General features: G+C 44.1%; 1 pseudogene; it reads left to right on the top strand.

The window, feature by feature from the left end:
* The first annotated feature begins 2,389 nt into the window (after window positions 1-2,389).
* LOC123732898 (NLR family CARD domain-containing protein 3-like) lies at window positions 2,390-19,305 on the top strand (annotated as a pseudogene).
* Window positions 19,306-27,012: the final 7,707 nt, after the last annotated feature.

Below are 27,012 nucleotides of genomic sequence, written 5' to 3'. Positions count from 1 at the left end.
ATATACTGTAAAGCATCTGCTTATCATTTTGTTGTTTTTGTCATATATTTTAAGACACTGAGTGTACAAAACATTATGAACACCTGCTTTTTCCATGACGAGATTGACAAGGTGAATCAAATCAAATTTTATCAGTCACATGCGCCGAATGCAACAGGTGTAGACCTTACAGTGAAATGCTTTCCTACAAGCCCTAACCCACAATGCAGTTTAAAAAAGTATGAATAAGAATAAGAGATAAAAGTAAAGAGCAGCAGTAAAAATAACAATTGCTAGACTATATACAGGGGGTACCGGTACAGAGTCAATGTGCGGGGCACCGGTTAGTCGAGGTAATATGTACATGTAGGTAGAGTTATTAAAGTGACTATGCATAGATAATAACAGAGAGTAGCAGCAGCGTATGGGGGTGGCAATGCAAATTGTCTGGGTAGCCATTTGATTAGATGTTCAGAGTCTTATGGCTTGGGGGTAGAAGCTGTTTAGAAGCCTCTTGGACCTAGACTTGAGCGCTCCGGTACCGCTTGCTGTGCGGTAGCAGAGAGAACAGTCTATGACTTGGGTGGCTGGAGTCTTTGACAATTTTAGGGCCTTCCTCTGACACCACCTGGTAAGTGGACCTGGATGGCAGGAAGCTTGGCCCCAGTGATGTACTGGGCCGTTCTCACTACCCTCTGTAGTGCCTTGCGGTCGAAGGCTGAGCAGTTACCATACCAGGCAGTGATGCAACCAGTCAGGATGCTCTCAATGGTGCAGCTGTAGAACCTTTTGAGGATCTGAAGACCCACGCCAAATCTTTTCAGTATTCTGGGGGGAATAGGTTTTGTCGTGCCCTCTTCACGACTGTCTTGGTGTGCCATGTTAGTTTGTTGGTGATGCAGACGTCAAGGAACTTGAAGCTCTCAACCTGCTCCACTACAGCCCCATTGATGAGAATGGGGACATGCTCGGTCCTCCTTTTCCTGTAGTCCACAATCATCTCCTTTGTCTTGGTTACGTTGAGGGAGAGGTTGTTGTCCTGGCACCACCCGGCCAGGTCTCTGACCTCCTCCCTATAGGCTGTCTCGCGTTGTCACAGGTGATCAGGCCTACCACTGTTGTGTCGTCAGCAAACTTAATGATGGTGTTGGAGTCGTGCCTGGCCGTGCAGTCATGAGTGAACAGGGAGTACAGGAGGGGACTGAGCACGCACCCCTGAGGGGCCCCTGTGTTGAGGGTCAGCATGGAGGATGTGTTGTTACCTACCCTTACCTCCTGGGGGCGGCCCGTCAGGAAGTCCAGGATCCAGTTACAGAGGGAGGTGTTTAGTCCCAGGGTCCTTAGCTTAGTGATGAGCTTTGAGGGTACTATGGTATTGAACGCTGAGCTGTAGTGAATGAACAGCATTCTCACATAGGTGTTCCTTTTGTCCAGGTGTGAAAGGGCTGTGTGGAGTGGCAATAGAGAGACTGCATCATCTGTGGATCTGTTTGGGTGGTATGCAAATTAGAGTGGGTCTAGGGTTTCTGGGATAATGGTGTTGATGTGAGCCATGACCAGCCTTTCAAAGCACTTCATGGCTACAGATGTGAGTGCTACGGGTCGGTAGTCATTTAGGCAGGTTACCTTAGTGTTCTTGGGTACAGGGACTATGGTGGTCTGCTTAAAACATGTTGGTATTACAGACTCAGACAGGGAGAGGTTGAAGATGTCAGTGAAGACACTTGCCGGTTGGTCAGCGCATGCTCGCAGCACACGTCCTGGTAATCCGTCTGGCCCTGCGGCCTTGTGAATGTTGACCTGTTTAAAGGTCTTACATTGACTGCTGAGAGCATGATCACATAGTCGTCCGGAAGAGCTGGTGTAGTTTGATTCCATCTCAGTCCTGTATTGATGCTTTGCCTGTTTGATGGTTCGTCGGAGGGCATAGCGGGATTTCTTATAGGCTTCCAGAATAGACTCCCGCTCCTTGAAACATAAAAAGCTATGATCCCTTGTTGATGTCACTTGTTGAATCCACACCAATCAGTGCCAGGAGCACAGATTTGTGTTAAGAACTGCAACGCTGCTGGGTTTTTTACGCTTAACAGTTTCCCATGTGTCTCAAGAATGGTCCACCACCCAAAGGACATCCAGCCCACTTGACACAACTGTGGGAGTCATAGGAGTCAACATGGGCCAGCATCTCTGTGGAACGCTTTCTACACCTTGACGAGTCAATGCCTTGACAAGTTGAGGCTAATTTTAGGCTAAAAAGGTGGGGGGCACTTAGTATTAGGAGGGCGTTCTTAATGTTTTGTACACTCAGTGTATGTCTTTTGCTTTATGTAATGGCATATATTTTAATGCTTTATGTAATGTATGTAATCTATTGATATATAATTTTGATACATTTTGAAATGCAGTTACATGGTGATTCATTTTGTTTTTCAGAATCTCCAAGCAAACTCAGTCTCTCCAGAGATCAGTCTCTCCAGTACCCAGTCATCTGTCCATGAAGAGTGACTTCTCTATGGATCGTCCAATACATTTTAGTGATGGATCAGGGACCTTTGACCCCAGGTAAGTTACTGGTCAGAATTGATGATATTTCTATTGAAGAGGAGAACCTTCAAGATCTGAAACCTGATGTGTTTAGTGTATCTGAGTATATACTGTAAAGCATCTGCTTATCATTTGTTGTTTTTGTCATATATTTTAAGACACTGAGTGTACAAAACATTATGAACACCTGCTTTTTCCATGACGTAGATTGACAAGGTGAATCAAATCAAATTTTATCAGTCACATGCGCCGAATGCAACAGGTGTAGACCTTACAGTGAAATGCTTTCCTACAAGCCCTAACCCACAATGCAGTTTAAAAAGTATGAATAAGAATAAGAGATAAAAGTAAAGAGCAGCAGTAAAAATAACAATTGCTAGACTATATACAGGGGGTACCGGTACAGAGTCAATGTGCGGGGGCACCGGTTAGTCGAGGTAATATGTACATGTAGGTAGAGTTATTAAAGTGACTATGCATAGATGATAACAGAGAGTAGCAGCGGCATATGGGGGGGGGGCAATGCAAATAGTCTGGGTGGCCATTTGATTAGATGTTCAGGAGTCTTATGGCTTTGGGGTAGAAGCTGTTTAGAAGCCTCTTGGGCCTAGACTTGGCACTCCGGTACTGCTTGCTGTGCGGTAGCAGAGAGAACAGTCTATGACTACGGTGGCTGGAGTCTTTGACAATTTTTAGGGCCTTCCTCTGACACCGCCTGGTATAGTGGTCCTGGATAGCAGTTACCATATCAGGCAGTGATGCCACCAGTCAGGATGCTCTCGATGGTGCAGCTGTAGAACCTTTTGAAGATCTGAAGACCCATGCCAAATCTTTTCAGTCTCCTGAGGGGGAATAGGTTTTGTCGTGCCCTCTTCACGACTGTCTTGGTGTGCTTGGACCATGTTAGTTTGTTGGTGATGCAGACGCCAAGGAACTTGAAGCTCTCAACCTGCTCCACTACAGCCCCATTGATGAGAATGGGGACATGCTCGGTCCTCCTTTTCCTGTAGTCCACAATCATCTCCTTTGTCTTGGTTACGTTGAGGGAGAGGTTGTTGTCCTGGCACCACCCGGCCAGGTCTCTGACCTCCTCCCTATAGGCTGTCTCGTCGTTGTCGGTGATCAGGCCTACCACTGTTGTGTCGTCAGCAAACTTAATGATGGTGTTGGAGTCGTGCCTGGCCGTGCAGTCATGAGTGAACAGGGAGTACAGGAGGGGACTGAGCACGCACCCCTGAGGGGCCCCTGTGTTGAGGGTCAGCATGGAGGATGTGTTGTTACCTACCCTTACCTCCTGGGGGCGGCCCGTCAGGAAGTCCAGGATCCAGTTACAGAGGGAGGTGTTTAGTCCCAGGGTCCTTAGCTTAGTGATGAGCTTTGAGGGTACTATGGTATTGAACGCTGAGCTGTAGTGAATGAACAGCATTCTCACATAGGTGTTCCTTTTGTCCAGGTGTGAAAGGGCTGTGTGGAGTGGCAATAGAGAGACTGCATCATCTGTGGATCTGTTTGGGTGGTATGCAAATTAGAGTGGGTCTAGGGTTTCTGGGATAATGGTGTTGATGTGAGCCATGACCAGCCTTTCAAAGCACTTCATGGCTACAGATGTGAGTGCTACGGGTTCGGTAGTCATTTAGGCAGGTTACCTTAGTGTTCTTGGGTACAGGGACTATGGTGGTCTGCTTAAAACATGTTGGTATTACAGACTCAGACAGGGAGAGGTTGAAGATGTCAGTGAAGACACTTGCCGGTTGGTCAGCGCATGCTCGCAGCACACGTCCTGGTAATCCGTCTGGCCCTGCGGCCTTGTGAATGTTGACCTGTTTAAAGGTCTTACATTGACTGCTGAGAGCATGATCACATAGTCGTCCGGAAGAGCTGGTGTAGTTTGATTCCATCTCAGTCCTGTATTGATGCTTTGCCTGTTTGATGGTTCGTCGGAGGGCATAGCGGGATTTCTTATAGGCTTCCAGAATAGACTCCGCTCCTTGAAACATAAAAAGCTATGATCCCTTGTTGATGTCACTTGTTGAATCCACACCAATCAGTGCCAGGAGCACAGATTTGTGTTAAGAACTGCAACGCTGCTGGGTTTTTTACGCTTAACAGTTTCCCATGTGTCTCAAGAATGGTCCACCACCCAAAGGACATCCAGCCCACTTGACACAACTGTGGGAGTCATAGGAGTCAACATGGGCCAGCATCTCTGTGGAACGCTTTCTACACCTTGACGAGTCAATGCCTTGACAAGTTGAGGCTAATTTTAGGGTAAAAAGGTGGGGGGGGGGCACTCCAGTATTAGGAGGGCGTTCTTAATGTTTTGTACACTCAGTGTATGTCTTTTGCTTTATGTAATGGCATATATTTTAATGCTTTATGTAATGTATGTAATCTATTGATATATAATTTTGATACATTTTGAAATGTAGTTACATGGTGATTCATTATGTTTTTCAGAATCTCCAAGCAAACTCAGTCTCTCCAGAGATCAGTCTCTCCAGTACCCAGTCATCTGTCCATGAAGAGCGACTTCTCTATGGATCGTCCAATACATTTTAGTGATGGATCAGGGACCTTTGACCCCAGGTAAGTTACTGGTCAGAATTGATGATATTTCTATTGAAGAGGAGAACCTTCAAGATCTGAAACCTGATGTATTTTGTGTATCTGAGTATATACTGTAAAGCATCTGCTTATCATTTGTTGTTTTTGTCATATATTTTAAGACACTGAGTGTACAAAACATTATGAACACCTGCTTTTTCCATTTCGTAGATTGACAAGGTGAATCAAATCAAATTTTATCAGTCACATGCGCCGAATGCAACAGGTGTAGACCTTACAGTGAAATGCTTTCCTACAAGCCCTAACCCACAATGCAGTTTAAAAAAGTATGAATAAGAATAAGAGATAAAAGTAAAGAGCAGCAGTAAAAATAACAATTGCTAGACTATATACAGGGGGGTACCGGTACAGAGTCAATGTGCGGGGGCACCGGTTAGTCGAGGTAATATGTACATGTAGGTAGAGTTATTAAAGTGACTATGCATAGATGATAACAGAGAGTAGCAGCGGCATATGGGGGGGGGGCAATGCAAATAGTCTGGGTGGCCATTTGATTAGATGTTCAGGAGTCTTATGGCTTTGGGGTAGAAGCTGTTTAGAAGCCTCTTGGGCCTAGACTTGGCACTCCGGTACTGCTTGCTGTGCGGTAGCAGAGAGAACAGTCTATGACTACGGTGGCTGGAGTCTTTGACAATTTTTAGGGCCTTCCTCTGACACCGCCTGGTATAGTGGTCCTGGATAGCAGTTACCATATCAGGCAGTGATGCCACCAGTCAGGATGCTCTCGATGGTGCAGCTGTAGACCCTTTTGAAGATCTGAAGACCCATGCCAAATCTTTTCAGTCTCCTGAGGGGGAATAGGTTTTGTCGTGCCTCTCTTCACGACTGTCTTGGTGTGCTTGGACCATGTTAGTTTGTTGGTGATGCAGACGCCAAGGAACTTGAAGCTCTCAACCTGCTCCACTACAGCCCCATTGATGAGAATGGGGACATGCTCGGTCCTCCTTTTCCTGTAGTCCACAATCATCTCCTTTGTCTTGGTTACGTTGAGGGAGAGGTTGTTGTCCTGGCACCACCCGGCCAGGTCTCTGACCTCCTCCTTATAGGCTGTCTCGTCGTTGTCGGTGATCAGGCCTACCACTGTTGTGTCGTCAGCAAACTTAATGATGGTGTTGGAGTCGTGCCTGGCCGTGCAGTCATGAGTGAACAGGGAGTACAGGAGGGGACTGAGCACGCACCCCTGAGGGGCCCCTGTGTTGAGGGTCAGCATGGAGGATGTGTTGTTACCTACCCTTACCTCCTGGGGCGGCCCGTCAGGAAGTCCAGGATCCAGTTACAGAGGGAGGTGTTTAGTCCCAGGGTCCTTAGCTTAGTGATGAGCTTTGAGGGTACTATGGTATTGAACGCTGAGCTGTAGTGAATGAACAGCATTCTCACATAGGTGTTCCTTTTGTCCAGGTGTGAAAGGGCTGTGTGGAGTGGCAATAGAGAGACTGCATCATCTGTGGATCTGTTTGGGTGGTATGCAAATTAGAGTGGGTCTAGGGTTTCTGGGATAATGGTGTTGATGTGAGCCATGACCAGCCTTTCAAAGCACTTCATGGCTACAGATGTGAGTGCTACGGGTCGGGTAGTCATTTAGGCAGGTTACCTTAGTGTTCTTGGGTACAGGGACTATGGTGGTCTGCTTAAAACATGTTGGTATTACAGACTCAGACAGGGAGAGGTTGAAGATGTCAGTGAAGACACTTGCCGGTTGGTCAGCGCATGCTCGCAGCACACGTCCTGGTAATCCGTCTGGCCCTGCGGCCTTGTGAATGTTGACCTGTTTAAAGGTCTTACATTGACTGCTGAGAGCATGATCACATAGTCGTCCGGAAGAGCTGGTGTAGTTTGATTCCATCTCAGTCCTGTATTGATGCTTTGCCTGTTTGATGGTTCGTCGGAGGGCATAGCGGGATTTCTTATAGGCTTCCAGAATAGACTCCCGCTCCTTGAAACATAAAAAGCTATGATCCCTTGTTGATGTCACTTGTTGAATCCACACCAATCAGTGCCAGGAGCACAGATTTGTGTTAAGAACTGCAACGCTGCTGGGTTTTTTACGCTTAACAGTTTCCCATGTGTCTCAAGAATGGTCCACCACCCAAAGGACATCCAGCCCACTTGACACAACTGTGGGAGTCATAGGAGTCAACATGGGCCAGCATCTCTGTGGAACGCTTTCTACACCTTGACGAGTCAATGCCTTGACAAGTTGAGGCTAATTTTAGGCTAAAAAGGTGGGGGGGGCACTTAGTATTAGGAGGGCGTTCTTAATGTTTTGTACACTCAGTGTATGTCTTTTGCTTTATGTAATGGCATATATTTTAATGCTTTATGTAATGTATGTAATCTATTGATATATAATTTTGATACATTTTGAAATGCAGTTACATGGTGATTCATTTTGTTTTTCAGAATCTCCAAGCAAACTCAGTCTCTCCAGAGATCAGTCTCTCCAGTACCCAGTCATCTGTCCATGAAGAGTGACTTCTCTATGGATCGTCCAATACATTTTAGTGATGGATCAGGGACCTTTGACCCCAGGTAAGTTACTGGTCAGAATTGATGATATTTCTATTGAAGAGGAGAACCTTCAAGATCTGAAACCTGATGTGTTTAGTGTATCTGAGTATATACTGTAAAGCATCTGCTTATCATTTGTTGTTTTTGTCATATATTTTAAGACACTGAGTGTACAAAACATTATGAACACCTGCTTTTTCCATGACGTAGATTGACAAGGTGAATCAAATCAAATTTTATCAGTCACATGCGCCGAATGCAACAGGTGTAGACCTTACAGTGAAATGCTTTCCTACAAGCCCTAACCCACAATGCAGTTTAAAAAAGTATGAATAAGAATAAGAGATAAAAGTAAAGAGCAGCAGTAAAAATAACAATTGCTAGACTATATACAGGGGGTACCGGTACAGAGTCAATGTGCGGGGCACCGGTTAGTCGAGGTAATATGTACATGTAGGTAGAGTTATTAAAGTGACTATGCATAGATGATAACAGAGAGTAGCAGCGGCATATGGGGGGGGGGGCAATGCAAATAGTCTGGGTGGCCATTTGATTAGATGTTCAGGAGTCTTATGGCTTTGGGGTAGAAGCTGTTTAGAAGCCTCTTGGGCCTAGACTTGGCACTCCGGTACTGCTTGCCGTGCGGTAGCAGAGAGAACAGTCTATGACTACGGTGGCTGGAGTCTTTGACAATTTTTAGGGCCTTCCTCTGACACCGCCTGGTATAGTGGTCCTGGATAGCAGTTACCATATCAGGCAGTGATGCCACCAGTCAGGATGCTCTCGATGGTGCAGCTGTAGAACCTTTTGAAGATCTGAAGACCCATGCCAAATCTTTTCAGTCTCCTGAGGGGGAATAGGTTTTGTCGTGCCCTCTTCACGACTGTCTTGGTGTGCTTGGACCATGTTAGTTTGTTGGTGATGCAGACGCCAAGGAACTTGAAGCTCTCAACCTGCTCCACTACAGCCCCATTGATGAGAATGGGGACATGCTCGGTCCTCCTTTTCCTGTAGTCCACAATCATCTCCTTTGTCTTGGTTACGTTGAGGGAGAGGTTGTTGTCCTGGCACCACCCGGCCAGGTCTCTGACCTCCTCCCTATAGGCTGTCTCGTCGTTGTCGGTGATCAGGCCTACCACTGTTGTGTCGTCAGCAAACTTAATGATGGTGTTGGAGTCGTGCCTGGCCGTGCAGTCATGAGTGAACAGGGAGTACAGGAGGGGACTGAGCACGCACCCTGAGGGGCCCCTGTGTTGAGGGTCAGCATGGAGGATGTGTTGTTACCTACCCTTACCTCCTGGGGGCGGCCCGTCAGGAAGTCCAGGATCCAGTTACAGAGGGAGGTGTTTAGTCCCAGGGTCCTTAGCTTAGTGATGAGCTTTGAGGGTACTATGGTATTGAACGCTGAGCTGTAGTGAATGAACAGCATTCTCACATAGGTGTTCCTTTTGTCCAGGTGTGAAAGGGCTGTGTGGAGTGGCAATAGAGAGACTGCATCATCTGTGGATCTGTTTGGGTGGTATGCAAATTAGAGTGGGTCTAGGGTTTCTGGGATAATGGTGTTGATGTGAGCCATGACCAGCCTTTCAAAGCACTTCATGGCTACAGATGTGAGTGCTACGGGTCGGTAGTCATTTAGGCAGGTTACCTTAGTGTTCTTGGGTACAGGGACTATGGTGGTCTGCTTAAAACATGTTGGTATTACAGACTCAGACAGGGAGAGGTTGAAGATGTCAGTGAAGACACTTGCCGGTTGGTCAGCGCATGCTCGCAGCACACGTCCTGGTAATCCGTCTGGCCCTGCGGCCTTGTGAATGTTGACCTGTTTAAAGGTCTTACATTGACTGCTGAGAGCATGATCACATAGTCGTCCGGAAGAGCTGGTGTAGTTTGATTCCATCTCAGTCCTGTATTGATGCTTTGCCTGTTTGATGGTTCGTCGGAGGGCATAGCGGGATTTCTTATAGGCTTCCAGAATAGACTCCCGCTCCTTGAAACATAAAAAGCTATGATCCCTTGTTGATGTCACTTGTTGAATCCACACCAATCAGTGCCAGGAGCACAGATTTGTGTTAAGAACTGCAACGCTGCTGGGTTTTTTACGCTTAACAGTTTCCCATGTGTCTCAAGAATGGTCCACCACCCAAAGGACATCCAGCCCACTTGACACAACTGTGGGAGTCATAGGAGTCAACATGGGCCAGCATCTCTGTGGAACGCTTTCTACACCTTGACGAGTCAATGCCTTGACAAGTTGAGGCTAATTTTAGGCTAAAAAGGTGGGGGGGCACTTAGTATTAGGAGGGCGTTCTTAATGTTTTGTACACTCAGTGTATGTCTTTTGCTTTATGTAATGGCATATATTTTAATGCTTTATGTAATGTATGTAATCTATTGATATATAATTTTGATACATTTTGAAATGCAGTTACATGGTGATTCATTTTGTTTTTCAGAATCTCCAAGCAAACTCAGTCTCTCCAGAGATCAGTCTCTCCAGTACCCAGTCATCTGTCCATGAAGAGTGACTTCTCTATGGATCGTCCAATACATTTTAGTGATGGATCAGGGACCTTTGACCCCAGGTAAGTTACTGGTCAGAATTGATGATATTTCTATTGAAGAGGAGAACCTTCAAGATCTGAAACCTGATGTGTTTAGTGTATCTGAGTATATACTGTAAAGCATCTGCTTATCATTTGTTGTTTTTGTCATATATTTTAAGACACTGAGTGTACAAAACATTATGAACACCTGCTTTTTCCATTTCGTAGATTGACAAGGTGAATCAAATCAAATTTTATCAGTCACATGCGCCGAATGCAACAGGTGTAGACCTTACAGTGAAATGCTTTCCTACAAGCCCTAACCCACAATGCAGTTTAAAAAAGTATGAATAAGAATAAGAGATAAAAGTAAAGAGCAGCAGTAAAAATAACAATTGCTAGACTATATACAGGGGGGTACCGGTACAGAGTCAATGTGCGGGGGCACCGGTTAGTCGAGGTAATATGTACATGTAGGTAGAGTTATTAAAGTGACTATACATAGATAATAACAGAGAGTAGCAGCGGCATATGGGGGGGGGGGCAATGCAAATAGTCTGGGTGGCCATTTGATTAGATGTTCAGGAGTCTTATGGCTTGGGGGTAGAAGCTGTTTAGAAGCCTCTTGGGCCTAGACTTGGCACTCCGGTACTGCTTGCTGTGCGGTAGCAGAGAGAACAGTCTATGACTACGGTGGCTGGAGTCTTTGACAATTTTTAGGGCCTTCCTCTGACACCGCCTGGTATAGTGGTCCTGGATAGCAGTTACCATATCAGGCAGTGATGCCACCAGTCAGGATGCTCTCGATGGTGCAGCTGTAGAACCTTTTGAAGATCTGAAGACCCATGCCAAATCTTTTCAGTCTCCTGAGGGGGAATAGGTTTTGTCGTGCCCTCTTCACGACTGTCTTGGTGTGCTTGGACCATGTTAGTTTGTTGGTGATGCAGACGCCAAGGAACTTGAAGCTCTCAACCTGCTCCACTACAGCCCCATTGATGAGAATGGGGACATGCTCGGTCCTCCTTTTCCTGTAGTCCACAATCATCTCCTTTGTCTTGGTTACGTTGAGGGAGAGGTTGTTGTCCTGGCACCACCCGGCCAGGTCTCTGACCTCCTCCCTATAGGCTGTCTCGTCGTTGTCGGTGATCAGGCCTACCACTGTTGTGTCGTCAGCAAACTTAATGATGGTGTTGGAGTCGTGCCTGGCCGTGCAGTCATGAGTGAACAGGGAGTACAGGAGGGGACTGAGCACGCACCCCTGAGGGGCCCCTGTGTTGAGGGTCAGCATGGAGGATGTGTTGTTACCTACCCTTACCTCCTGGGGCGGCCCGTCAGGAAGTCCAGGATCCAGTTACAGAGGGAGGTGTTTAGTCCCAGGGTCCTTAGCTTAGTGATGAGCTTTGAGGGTACTATGGTATTGAACGCTGAGCTGTAGTGAATGAACAGCATTCTCACATAGGTGTTCCTTTTGTCCAGGTGTGAAAGGGCTGTGTGGAGTGGCAATAGAGAGACTGCATCATCTGTGGATCTGTTTGGGTGGTATGCAAATTAGAGTGGGTCTAGGGTTTCTGGGATAATGGTGTTGATGTGAGCCATGACCAGCCTTTCAAAGCACTTCATGGCTACAGATGTGAGTGCTACGGGTCGGTAGTCATTTAGGCAGGTTACCTTAGTGTTCTTGGGTACAGGGACTATGGTGGTCTGCTTAAAACATGTTGGTATTACAGACTCAGACAGGGGAGAGGTTGAAGATGTCAGTGAAGACACTTGCCGGTTGGTCAGCGCATGCTCGCAGCACACGTCCTGGTAATCCGTCTGGCCCTGCGGCCTTGTGAATGTTGACCTGTTTAAAGGTCTTACATTGACTGCTGAGAGCATGATCACATAGTCGTCCGGAAGAGCTGGTGTAGTTTGATTCCATCTCAGTCCTGTATTGATGCTTTGCCTGTTTGATGGTTCGTCGGAGGGCATAGCGGGATTTCTTATAGGCTTCCAGAATAGACTCCCGCTCCTTGAAACATAAAAAGCTATGATCCCTTGTTGATGTCACTTGTTGAATCCACACCAATCAGTGCCAGGAGCACAGATTTGTGTTAAGAACTGCAACGCTGCTGGGTTTTTTACGCTAACAGTTTCCCATGTGTCTCAAGAATGGTCCACCACCCAAAGGACATCCAGCCCACTTGACACAACTGTGGGAGTCATAGGAGTCAACATGGGCCAGCATCTCTGTGGAACGCTTTCTACACCTTGACGAGTCAATGCCTTGACAAGTTGAGGCTAATTTTAGGCTAAAAAGGTGGGGGGGCACTTAGTATTAGGAGGGCGTTCTTAATGTTTTGTACACTCAGTGTATGTCTTTTGCTTTATGTAATGGCATATATTTTAATGCTTTATGTAATGTATGTAATCTATTGATATATAATTTTGATACATTTTGAAATGCAGTTACATGGTGATTCATTTTGTTTTTCAGAATCTCCAAGCAAACTCAGTCTCTCCAGAGATCAGTCTCTCCAGTACCCAGTCATCTGTCCATGAAGAGTGACTCCTCTATGCATCATCCTATATATTTTAGTGATGGATCAGGGACCTTTGACCCCAGGTAAGTTACTGGTCAGAATTGATGATATTTCTATTGAAGAGGAGAACCTTCAAGATCTGAAACCTGATGTATTTAGTGTATCTGAGTATATACTGTAAAGCATCTGCTTATCATTTGTTGTTTATGTCATATATTTTAAGACACTGAGTGTACAAAACATTATGAACACCTGCTTTTTCCATGACGTAGATTGACAAGGTGAATCAAATCAAATTTTATCAGTCACATGCGCCGAATGCAACAGGTGTAGACCTTACAGTGAAATGCTTTCCTACAAGCCCTAACCCACAATGCAGTTTAAAAAAGTATGAATAAGAATAAGAGATAAAAGTAAAGAGCAGCAGTAAAAATAACAATTGCTAGACTATATACAGGGGGTACCGGTACAGAGTCAATGTGCGGGGGCACCGGTTAGTCGAGGTAATATGTACATGTAGGTAGAGTTATTAAAGTGACTATACATAGATAATAACAGAGAGTAGCAGCGGCATATGGGGGGGGGCAATGCAAATAGTCTGGGTGGCCATTTGATTAGATGTTCAGGAGTCTTATGGCTTGGGGGTAGAAGCTGTTTAGAAGCCTCTTGGGCCTAGACTTGGCACTCCGGTACTGCTTGCTGTGCGGTAGCAGAGAGAACAGTCTATGACTACGGTGGCTGGAGTCTTTGACAATTTTTAGGGCCTTCCTCTGACACCGCCTGGTATAGTGGTCCTGGATAGCAGTTACCATATCAGGCAGTGATGCCACCAGTCAGGATGCTCTCGATGGTGCAGCTGTAGAACCTTTTGAAGATCTGAAGACCCATGCCAAATCTTTTCAGTCTCCTGAGGGGGAATAGGTTTTGTCGTGCCCTCTTCACGACTGTCTTGGTGTGCTTGGACCATGTTAGTTTGTTGGTGATGCAGACGCCAAGGAACTTGAAGCTCTCAACCTGCTCCACTACAGCCCCATTGATGAGAATGGGGACATGCTCGGTCCTCCTTTTCCTGTAGTCCACAATCATCTCCTTTGTCTTGGTTACGTTGAGGGAGAGGTTGTTGTCCTGGCACCACCCGGCCAGGTCTCTGACCTCCTCCCTATAGGCTGTCTCGTCGTTGTCGGTGATCAGGCCTACCACTGTTGTGTCGTCAGCAAACTTAATGATGGTGTTGGAGTCGTGCCTGGCCGTGCAGTCATGAGTGAACAGGGAGTACAGGAGGGGACTGAGCACGCACCCCTGAGGGGCCCCTGTGTTGAGGGTCAGCATGGAGGATGTGTTGTTACCTACCCTTACCTCCTGGGGCGGCCCGTCAGGAAGTCCAGGATCCAGTTACAGAGGGAGGTGTTTAGTCCCAGGGTCCTTAGCTTAGTGATGAGCTTTGAGGGTACTATGGTATTGAACGCTGAGCTGTAGTGAATGAACAGCATTCTCACATAGGTGTTCCTTTTGTCCAGGTGTGAAAGGGCTGTGTGGAGTGGCAATAGAGAGACTGCATCATCTGTGGATCTGTTTGGGTGGTATGCAAATTAGAGTGGGTCTAGGGTTTCTGGGATAATGGTGTTGATGTGAGCCATGACCAGCCTTTCAAAGCACTTCATGGCTACAGATGTGAGTGCTACGGGTCGGTAGTCATTTAGGCAGGTTACCTTAGTGTTCTTGGGTACAGGGACTATGGTGGTCTGCTTAAAACATGTTGGTATTACAGACTCAGACAGGGAGAGGTTGAAGATGTCAGTGAAGACACTTGCCGGTTGGTCAGCGCATGCTCGCAGCACACGTCCTGGTAATCCGTCTGGCCCTGCGGCCTTGTGAATGTTGACCTGTTTAAAGGTCTTACATTGACTGCTGAGAGCATGATCACATAGTCGTCCGGAAGAGCTGGTGTAGTTTGATTCCATCTCAGTCCTGTATTGATGCTTTGCCTGTTTGATGGTTCGTCGGAGGGCATAGCGGGATTTCTTATAGGCTTCCAGAATAGACTCCCGCTCCTTGAAACATAAAAAGCTATGATCCCTTGTTGATGTCACTTGTTGAATCCACACCAATCAGTGCCAGGAGCACAGATTTGTGTTAAGAACTGCAACGCTGCTGGGTTTTTTACGCTTAACAGTTTCCCATGTGTCTCAAGAATGGTCCACCACCCAAAGGACATCCAGCCCACTTGACACAACTGTGGGAGTCATAGGAGTCAACATGGGCCAGCATCTCTGTGGAACGCTTTCTACACCTTGACGAGTCAATGCCTTGACAAGTTGAGGCTAATTTTAGGCTAAAAAGGTGGGGGGGCACTTAGTATTAGGAGGGCGTTCTTAATGTTTTGTACACTCAGTGTATGTCTTTTGCTTTATGTAATGGCATATATTTTAATGCTTTATGTAATGTATGTAATCTATTGATATATAATTTTGATTCATTTTGAAATGCAGTTACATGGTGATTCATTTTGTTTTTCAGAATCTCCAACCAAACTCAGTCTCTCCAGAGATCAGTCTCTCCAGTACCCAGTCATCTGTCCATGAAGAGTGACTTCTCTATGGATCGTCCAATACATTTTAGTGATGGATCAGGGACCTTTGACCCCAGGTAAGTTACTGGTCAGAATTGATGATATTTCTATTGAAGAGGAGAACCTTCAAGATCTGAAACCTGATGTGTTTAGTGTATCTGAGTATATACTGTAAAGCATCTGCTTATCATTTGTTGTTTATGTCATATATTTTTTATACAGTGAGTGTACAAAACATTATGAACACCTGCTTTTTCCATGACATAGATTGACAAGGTGAATCCAGGTGAAAGCAATGATCCCTTATTGATGCCACTTGTTAAATCCACTTCAATCTGTGTCGATGAAGGGGAGGTTAAAGAAGTATTTTTAAGCCTTGAGACAATTGAGACATGGATTGTGTATGTGTGCCATTCAGAGGGTGAATGGGCAAGTCAATATATTTAAGTGCCTTTGAATGGGGTTTTGTGGTAGGTCTCAGGCACAAAATTCTAGTAATGGCGTTGTGGACATGTTATTCATTCCAGAGGCTACTACCACACTCAGACAGCACAGTATACTGTTCCCAGCTGTCTGTCTATGAACACAGTATACTGTTCCCAGCTGTCTGTCTATGAACACAGTATACTGTTCCCAGCTGTCTGTCTATGAACACAGTATACTGTTCCCAGCTGTCTGTCTATGAACACAGTATACTGTTCCCAGCTGTCTGTCTATGAACACAGTATACTGATCCCAGCTGTCTGTCTGTCTATGAACACAGTATACTGTTCCCAGCTGTCTGTCTATGAACACAGTATACTGATCCCAGCTGTCTGTCTATGAACACAGTATACTGTTCCCAGCTGTCTGTCTATGAACACAGTATACTGTTCCCAGCTGTCTGTCTATGAACACAGTATACTGTTCCCAGCTGTCTGTCTATGAACACAGTATACTGATCCCAGCTGTCTGTCTATGAACACAGTATACTGATCCCAGCTGTCTGTCTATGAACACAGTATACTGTTCCCAGCTGTCTGTCTATGAACACAGTATACTGTTCCCAGCTGTCTGTCTATGAACACAGTATACTGATCCCAGCTGTCTGTCTGTCTATGAACACAGTATACTGTTCCCAGCTGTCTGTCTATGAACACAGTATACTGTTCCCAGCTGTCTGTCTATGAACACAGTATACTGTTCCCAGCTGTCTGTCTGTCTATGAACACAGTATACTGTTCCCAGCTGTCTGTCTATGAACACAGTATACTGTTCCCAGCTGTCTGTCTATGAACACAGTATACTGTTCCCAGCTGTCTGTCTATGAACACAGTATACTGATCCCAGCTGTCTGTCTATGAACACAGTATACTGTTCCCAGCTGTCTGTCTATGAACACAGTATACTGATCCCAGCTGTCTGTCTATGAACAGTGACTTCTCCATGGATCGTCCTGTTAATTCCAGTGGTGGAAGATCAATCACCTTTGACCGAAGGTACGTCACCACATTTTGAGAATCTTCAAGATGTCATATAGATATGTTGTTGTAATTTGTAATTTGTTGTAACTGAGTTTATTAGAGTAATTACTGCACCCTCTTATATCTCTGTAGTGGATGGTCTACTCTGTTAGAGGATCAGTATCTCTCCTTTATCTCTGTAGTGGATGGTCTACTCTGTTAGAGGATCAGTATCTCTCCTTTATCTCTGTAGTGGATGGTCTACTCTGTTAGAGGATCAGTATCTCTCTCTCTCCTTTATCTCTGTAGTGGATGGTCTACTCTGTTAAAGGATCAGTATCTCTCTCTCCTTTATCTCTGTAGTGGATGGTCTACTCTGCCAGAGGATCAGTCCAGGTGTGCAGTGTGCCAGCAGGTTCTGAGGGATCCAGTCTCTATCACCTGTGGACACAGGTTCTGCAGACAGTGCATCACCAGATACTGGGAGAAACCTGCTCCTTCAGGAGACTATGACTGTCCTCAGTGTAGAAAGAGATCCAGAACACGTCCTGTACTACAGCACCTGGGGGAACCCAATGATGCAAGAGGCTCTGAAAACAGTAAGACCACTTGCAGACCTGTGCTAAGTCAATACCTCAATATGATTTAAATGTAGTTAACTACAATAATATGAGATAATATAAGTTACTGTAGTTGTGGAGGCCCACATTTCATCCTGTCAATGACTGTGTCTGATACACATCCATTTTACTCCTCCCTTGTAGTGGATGACAGCCTGCAGAGAGCTATAGTAAACCATAAAGACAGTCTGAAAAGGAGGTATGAATGTGTGATAGAAGGCATGGAAACAGCAGGGAACCAAACTCCCCTCAACAGGATTTACACAGAGCTCTACATCACAGAAGGAGAGAGTGAAGGTGTTAACAATGAACATGAGGTGTGGCAGCTAGAGACAGCATCCAGGACACCAACCTCACATGACACAGCAATCCACTGCAATGACATCTTTAAACCCTTACCTGGCCAAGAGAGAAGCATCAGAACTGTGCTGACGAAGGGTATCGCTGGCATCGGAAAAACAGTCTCTGTGCAGAAGTTCATCCTAGACTGGGCTGAAGGGAAGGCAAACCAAGATGTGGAGATCATATTTGTGCTTCCTTTCCGGGAGCTGAACTTGATCAAAGATCTCCAGTACAGTCTTCTCAGACTTTTAAATGACTTCCACACAGAACTAGACATAGGCAATGCAAAGAAACTCACTGCCTGTAAAGCTATATTCATCTTTGATGGTTTGGATGAAAGCAGACTTCCATTGGATTTCCAGCACAATGAAAAGGTGTCTGATGTCACCCAGACATCATCTGTTGATGTTCTGCTGACAAACCTCATCAAGGGGAATCTGCTTCCCTCTGCTCTCCTATGGATAACCTCCCGACCTGCAGCAGCCAATCAGATCCCCCCTGAGTGTGTTAACCAGGTGACAGAGGTACGAGGGTTCAATGACCCACAGAAGGAGGAGTACTTCAGGAAGAGATTCAGTGATGAGGACCTGGCCAGCAGAATCATCTCACACATAAAGACATCAAGGAGCCTCCACATCATGTGCCACATGCCGGTGTTCTGTTGGATTTCTGCAATAGTCCTTGAACACATGTTGAGTACAGACAAGAGGAGAGAGATGCCCACGACTCTGACTGAGATGTCCATACACTTCCTGCTCATTCAGACCAGCCTGAAGAACCAGAAATATCATGGAAGAGATGAGATGGATCAAGAGGAGCTCATGGAGTCAGATAAGGAAATTCTTCTGAAGCTGGGGAAGCTGGCGTTTGAAAATCTGGAGAAGGGTAATCTCATGTTCTATGAAGAAGACCTGAAAGAGTGTGGCATTGATGTCAAAGAAGCCTCAGTGTACTCAGGAGTGTGCACACAAATCTTTAAAGAAGAGTCTGTGATATTTCAGAGAGTGGTGTACTGCTTTGTTCATCTCAGCATTCAGGAGTTTCTCTCAGCTGTCTACATGTACCATTGTTACACAGCCAGGAACATGGATGCACTGAAGCCTTTCCTCAAGCCGAAAGTCTAGAGGTGTGTCTGAAGAGCTAACCTTGCATGAGCTGCTGAAGAGTACCGTGGATAAAGCCTTGGAGAGTAAGAATGGACACCTGGACCTTTTTGTCCGCTTCCTTCATGGCATGTCACTAGTGTCCAATCAGAAACTCCTACGAGGTCTGGTGACACAGACAGAAAGCAGTCCAGAGAGCGTCCAGAAAACAATCCGATCCCTTAAGGTGATGCAGAGGAAGAACATGTCCCCTGAGAGGTGCATCAATCTCTTCCACTGTCTGATAGAGATGAAAGACCATTCAGTACAGAAGGTCATCGAAGTGTACTTGAGGTCAGAAAAGAGATCCAAAAACCTCACACATGCTCAGTGTTCAGCACTGGCCTACATGCTGCAGATATCAGAGGAGGTTCTGGATGTGTTTAACCTGAAGGAATACAAGACATCAGAGGAGGGTCGTAGGAGACTGCTCCCAGCTGTGAGAGGCTGCAGGAAAGCTCTGTAAGTATTACTGTAAATATCGCACACCAAAATAAATTGTAGTTATAACAGTATTTTCATTGGCTGACTGTCTCTGTAAGTACTCATGTGACTATCCCTCAGACCAAACTTTACTGAATGTAGGAACAACAGTATTTTCATTGGCTGACTAAACTTTCTATCAGCTGAAAACTCTTAAACTACAAAACAAACTGATCAGTAAAGTTGTAGCATTGAGCCATGAATGCACAGCCTGTACATTATTCGTGCACCATAACGGTGTAAGCTAGGAAAGCTGAGAATAACTTTTTAATACAACCTGTCTGTCATTGTATTTCTTCTGTGTTTGCAGACTAGCTGGCTGTAAACTCACAGACCCATCCTGTGAAGTGTTGGCCTCAGTTCTCAGTTCAAACCCCTCACACCTGAGAGAGCTGGACCTGAGTAACAATGACCTGAAGGATTCAGGAGTGAAGCTGCTCTCTGCTGGACTGGAGGATCCACACTGCAGACTGGAGACTCTGAGGTCAGTATTATATATAGTGTGGACTGTATACTCAATACAATCTAAATCTGATACCTCACTGTCTGTCTTTTGACTGATACTGCTTTTAAACAGGTCTGGTCAGTCAACCCAAATATTTGTACAATACATGTTTCTCTCTACAAGCAATACTTCCATAATTTGTCATTTCTTATAATGATACATTCATTCATTTATAAATATATATGGCAGGTTTCAGGACACTGATTTATCTGAACATGTTGAACAAATATATATTTTCACCACCAAAGAATATCAGTGTGATTTTAATATGATTTGACTCTTTGCAGGCTGTCAGGCTGTCTAGTCACAGAGGAAGGCTGTGCTTCTCTGGTCTCAGCTCTGAGGTCAAACCCCTCACACCTGAGAGAGCTGGACCTGAGTAACAATGACCTGAAGGATTCAGGAGTGGAGCTGCTCTCTGCTGGACTGGGGAATCCCCACTGTAAACTGGAGACTCTGAGGTCAGTATTCCTGTAGTTGGTCAACAAGTGATAACTGTTCACCAGATCCACATGTGTTTACCAGACACACATAGTCCACACCATATGTGTTTGGACAGTGAAGCTTACAGTTTTAAATGTGGTGCTATGCTCCAGCATATTGGATTTGAGATATAATGTTTCATATTAGGTGACAGTACAGAATGTCACCTTTTATTTGAGGGTATTTTCATACATAGCTGTGTTACTGTTAAGAAAGGAAAGCACTTTATGTATTTAGTTCTCCCATTTGAAAAAGTTGTACATATTCGGACAAATTCACTTATATTGTATTAAAGTAGTCATGAGTTTAGTATTTGGTCCCATATTCCATGCCTGCAGTGATTACATCAAGCTTGTGATTCTACTAACTTGTTGAATTCATTTGCAGTTTGTTTTGGTTGTGTTTTGGATGATGTTTTTCCTAATAGAAACTGAATGGTGAATAATGTCCTGTCATTTTGGAGTCACTTCACTTGTATTGTCAGTAAGAATAGAAGATGTTTCTGAACACTTCTACATTCATGTGGATGCTACCATGATTATGAATAATCATGAATGAATCGTGAATAATGATAAATGAGAAAGTTACAGAGGCACAAAGATCAGACCCCCTTTGTTATTGGTGTTATTCTGTATACTTCTGGCCCTTCTTTGGACACTGTGTTAACTAACCTCCAGACGAGCTTCAATGCCATACAACTCTCCTTCCGTGGCCTCCAACTGCTCTTAAATACAAGTAAAACTAAATGCTCTTCAACCGATCGCTGCCTGCACCTGCCCGCCTGTCCAGCATCACTACTCTGGACGGTTCTGACTTAGAATATGTGGACAACTACAAATACCTAGGTGTCTGGTTAGACTGTAAACTCTCCTTCCAGACTCACTATAAGCATCTCCAATCCAAAGTTAAATCTAGAATTGGCTTCCTATTTCGCAACAAAGCATCCTTCACTCATGCTGCCAAACATACCCTTATAAAACTGACCATCCTACCGATACTCGACTTCGGCGATGTCATTTACAAAATAGCCTCCAATACCCTACTCAATAAATTGGATGCAGTCTATCACAGTGCCATCCGTTTTGTCACCAAAGCCCCATATACTTCCCACCACTGCGACCTGTACGCTCTCGTTGGTTGGCCCTCGCTTCATACTCCTCGCTAAACCCACTGGCTCCAGGTCATCTACAAGACCCTGCTAGGTAAAGTCCCCCCTTATCTCCGCTCACTGGTCACCATAGCAGCACACACCTGTAGCACGCTCTCCAGCAGGTATATCTCTCTGGTCACCCCCAAAGCCAATTCCTCCTTCGGCCGCCTCTTCTTCCAGTTCTCTGCTGCCAATGACTGGAACGAACTACAAAAATCTCTAAAACTGGAAACACTTATCTCCCTCACTAGCTTTAAGCACCAGCTGTCAGAGCAGCTCACAGATTACTGCACCTGTACATAGCCCATCTATAACTTAGCCCAACTACTTCTTCCCCTACTGTATTTATTTATTTATTTAGCTCCTTTGCACCCCATTATTTCTACTTTGCACTTTCTTCCACTGCATATCTACCATTCCAGTGTTTTACTTGCTATATTGTATTTACTTTGCCACCATGGCCTTTTTTTGCCTTTACCTCCCTTATCTCACCTCATTTGCTCACATTGTATATAGACTTATTTTTCTATTGTATTATTGACTGTATGTTTGTGTAATACCCTTGTTTGAACCAAGTATTGAGTTTATTTGTTATAATTAATTGGTATTATATTTAAAAGATGACTGAATTGCTCCTAAACTGTAATGTTGTTAATGCATTATGCTTTTTGAAGTAATATTTATTTAATGTATAAGTGAATAGTTTGTTTTACTTTGAAGTTTACGTTTTGACCAATAAGGTCGCTTGTTAAGTTGTGGCCAATGGGAGTTGACCTGGTTAACGGGAGGGAAAAAGACATTGATGAAAGGATGGACGTTTTACCTCAGGACGGTTGGTGAAGAAAAATTATAAAAGAAGACGACAGAACTACAACAAAACCCATAGCTACTAAGACATGAAGGGAAATACATGTTTTATTTAATAAAAGAGTTGTTATAATTTAGTTAAAACTTAGTAAAGACTGAAGCTACCGTCTCGTCGTGTAGGTATTAGCCAGCCTAGAGGTTAGCCTAGCATCGTGTGACACCGGGAGATAATTGCTTGGGAAGCTTAACGAGTTCGTGTTGCCATGGGGATATCGGTTACTAAGGAGTACTGTCTGCATGTGTCGCTGTGCTTGCCTTGGAGTTTGTGAGGAAACCTGCATGGAACTGCCATACTTCGCTGAGGGAATATCTACCAAGTCGTGAGTAAGCACAATGTGAGGTGATTATAAATAAATACATTGGTAATAGTGAGAGGTTAGCATGTTTTGTTGTATCCTCTGTTAGTGGTAATGGTGAGAGGTTAGCATGTTTTGTTGTAGCCTCTGTTATTGGTAATGGTGAGAGGTTAGCATGTTTTGTTGTAGCCTCTGTTATTGGTAATGGTGAGAGGTTAGCATGTTTTGTTGTAGCCTCTGTTATTGGTAATGGTGAGAGGTTAGCATGTTTTGTTGTAGCCTCTGTTATTGGTAATGGTGAGAGGTTAGCATGTTTTGTTGTAGCCTCTGTTATTGGTAATGGTGAGAGGTTAGCATGTTTTGTTGTAGTCTCTGTTATTGGTAATGGTGAGAGGTTAGCATGTTTTGTTGTAGCCTCTGCTATTTGTAATGGTGAGAGGTTAGCATGTTTTGTTGTAGCCTCTGCAATTGGTAATGGTGAGAGGTTAGCATGTTTTGTTGTAGCCTCTGTTATTGGTAATGGTGAGAGGTTAGCATGTTTTGTTGTAGCCTCTGTTATTGGTAATGGTGAGAGGTTAGCATGTTTTGTTGTAGCCTCTGTTATTGGTAATGGTGAGAGGTTAGCATGTTTTGTTGTATCCTCTGTTATTGGTAATGGTGAGAGGTTAGCATGTTTTGTTGTATCCTCTGTTATTGGTAATGGTGAGAGGTTAGCATGTTTTGTTGTAGCCTCTGTTATTGGTAATGGTGAGAGGTTAGCATGTTTTGTTGTAGCCTCTGTTATTGGTAATGGTGAGAGGTTAGCATGTTTTGTTGAAGCCTCTGTTATTGGTAATGGTGAGAGGTTAGCATGTTTTGTTGTAGCCTCTGTTATTGGTAATGGTGAGAGGTTAGCATGTTTTGTTGTAGCCTCTGTTATTGGTAATGGTGAGAGGTTAGCATGTTTTGTTGTAGCCTCTGTAACTTTCTCACTCATTCTGATTCATGATTTATTCATGATTTTTCTTAATCATGGCATCATCAGAATTTAATTTTTAATCGTCAATCACATACAGTTGAAGTCGGAAGTTAACATACACTTAGGTTGGAGTCATTAAAACGTGTTTTTGAACCTCTCCACAAATTTCTTGTTAACAAACTATATAGTTTTGGCAAGTCGGTTAGGACATCTACTTTGTGCATGACACAAGTAATTTTTGAAACAATTGTTTACAGACAGATTATTTCACTTATAATTCACTGTATCACAATTCCAGTGGGTCAGAAGTTTACATACACTAAGTTGACTGTGCCTTTAAACAGCATGGAAAATTCCAGAAAATCATGTTATGGCTTTAGAAGCATCTGGTAGGCTAATTGACATCATTTGGATGTATTTCAAGGCCTACCTTCAAACTCAGTGCCTCTTTGCTTGACATCATGGGAAAATGAAAAGAAATCAGCCAAGATCTCAGAAAAAAAATTGTAGACCTCCACAAGTATGGTTCATCCTTGGGAACAATTTCCAAACGCCTGAAGGTAACACGTTCATCTGTTCAATCAATAGTACGCAAGTCTAAACACCATGGGACCACACAGCCGCCATTCCGCTCAGGAAGGAGACGCGTTCTGTCTCCTAGAGATGAACTTACTTTGGTGCAAATCAATCCCAGAACAACAGCAAAGGACCTTGTGAAGATGTTGGAGGAAACAGGTACAAAAGTATCTATATCCACAGTAAAACGAGTCCTATATCGACATAATCTGAAAGGCCGCTCTGCAAGGACGAAGCCACTGCTCCAAAACCACCATAAAAAAGCCAGACTACAGTTTGCAACTGCACATGGGGACAAAGATCATACTTTTTGAAGAAATGTCCTCTGGTCAGATGAAACAATACAAGAACTGTTTGGCCATAATGACCATCGTTATGTTTGGAGGAAAAAGGGGGAGGCTTGCAAGCCGAAGAACACCATCCCAACCGTGAAGCCCGGGGGTGGCAGCATCATGTTGTGGGGGTGTTTTGCTGCAGGAGGGACTGGTGCACTTCACAAAATAGATGGCATCATGAGGGCGGAAAATTACGTGGATATATTGAAGCAACATCTCAAGACATCAGTCAGGAAGTTAAAGCTTGGTCACAAATGGGTCTTCCAAATGGAAAATGACCCCAAGCATACTTCCAAAGTTGTGGCAAAATGGATTAAGGACAACAAAGTCAAGGTATTGGAGTGGCCATCACAAAACCTTGACCTCAATCCTATAGAACATTTGTGGGCAGAACTGAAAAAGCGTGTGCGAGCAAGAGGCCTACAAACCTGACTCAGTTACACCAGCTCTTTCAGGAGGAATGGGCCAAAATTCACCCAACTTATTGTGGGAAGCTTGTGGAAGGCTACCCGAAACGTTTAACCCAAGTTAAACCATTTAAAGGCAATGCTACCAAATACTAATTGAGTGTATGTAAACTTCTGACCCACTGGGAATGTGATGAAAGAAATAAAAGCTGAAATTAATCATTTTCTCTACTATTATTCTGACATTTCACATTCTTAAAATAAAGTGGTGATCCTAACTGACCTAAGACAGGGGACTTTTACTAGGATTAAATGTCAGGAATTGTAAAAATTGAGTTTAAATGTATTTGGCTAAGGTATATGTAAACTTCTGACTTCAACTGTATGTATTAAAATATCCTCAAATAAAAGGTGACATTGTATACTGTCACCTCATATGAAACATTTGATCTGAAATCCAAAATGTTGGAGTATAGAGCCACATTTAAAATGTTATCTTCACTGTCAAAATAGATATGTGTGGACTGTATACTCAATACAATCTAAATCTGATACCTCACTGTCTGTCTTTTGACTGATACTGCTTTTTAAACTGGTCTGGTCAGTCTACTCAAATATTTGTACTATACATGTTTCTATCTGCAGGCAAAACTTTGATAATTTGTCATTTTTAATGATGATACATTCATTTACGAATAGATATGGAAGGTTTCAGGACACTGATATCTGAATATGTTGAAAAATGATACTGCCACTATTTTCACCATCAAAGCATAGCAGTGTGATTTTAATATGATTTGACTCTTTGCAGGCTGTCAGGCTGTCTAGTCACAGAGGAAGGCTGTGATTCTCTGGTCTCAGTTCTCAGTTCAAACCCCTCACACCTGAGAGAGCTGGACCTGAGTAACAATGACCTGAAGGATTCAGGAGTGAAGCTGCTCTCTGCTGGACTGGGGAATCCCCACTGTAAACTGGAGACTCTGAGGTCAGTATTCCTGTAGTTGGTCAACAAGTGATAACTGTTCACCAGATCCACATGTGTTTACCAGGCACACATAGTCCACACCATATGTGTTTGGACAGTGAAGCTTACAGTTTTAAATGTGGTGCTATGCTCCAGCATTTTGGATATGAGGTAGAATGTTTCTTATTAGGTGACAGTACAGAATGTCACCTTTTATTTGAGGGTATTTTCATACATAGCTGTGTTACTGTTAAGAAAGGAAAGCACCTTATGTATTTAGTTCTCCCATTTGAAAAAGTTGTACATATTCGGACAAATTCACTTATATTGTATTAAAGTTGTCATAAGTTTAGTATTTAGTTCCATGCCTGCAGTGATAACATCAAGCTTGTGATTCTACTAACTTGTTGAATGCATTTGCAGTTTGTCTTGGTTGTGTTTTGGATGATGTTTTTCCTAATAGAAACTGAATGGTGAATAATGTCCTGTCATTTTGGAGTCACTTCACTTGTATTGTCAGTAAGAATATTACATGTTTCTGAACACTTCTACATTCATGTGGATGCTACCATGATTATGAATAATCATGAATGAATCGTGAATGATGATGAATGAGAAAGTTACAGAGGCACAAAGATCAGACCCCCTCTGTTATTGGTGTTATTCTGTATACTTCTGGCCCTTCTTTGGACACTGTATTACCTAACCTCCAGACGAGCTTCAATGCCATACAACTCTCCTTCCGTGGCCTCCAACTGCTCTTAAATACAAGTAAAACTAAATGCTCTTCAACCGATCGCTGCCTGCACCTGCCCGCCTGTCCAGCATCACTACTCTGGACGGTTCTGACTTAGAATATGTGGACAACTACAAATACCTAGGTGTCTGGTTAGACTGTAAACTCTCCTTCCAGACTCACTATAAGCATCTCCAATCCAAAATTAAATCTAGAATTGGCTTCCTATTTCGCAACATAGCATCCTTCACTCATGCTGCCAAACATACCTTTATAAACTGACGATCCTACTGATCCTCGACTTCGGCGATGTCATTTACAAAATAGCCTCCAATACCCTACTCAATAAATTGGATGCAGTCTATCACAGTGCCATCTATTTTGTCACCAAAGCCCCATATACAGTGGGGAAA

Source organism: Salmo salar, unplaced genomic scaffold (assembly GCF_905237065.1).
Source record: "Salmo salar unplaced genomic scaffold, Ssal_v3.1, whole genome shotgun sequence".
In the NCBI taxonomy this organism is placed as follows: Eukaryota; Metazoa; Chordata; class Actinopteri; order Salmoniformes; family Salmonidae; genus Salmo; species Salmo salar.
This window is presented reverse-complemented; position numbering and strand designations above follow the sequence as displayed.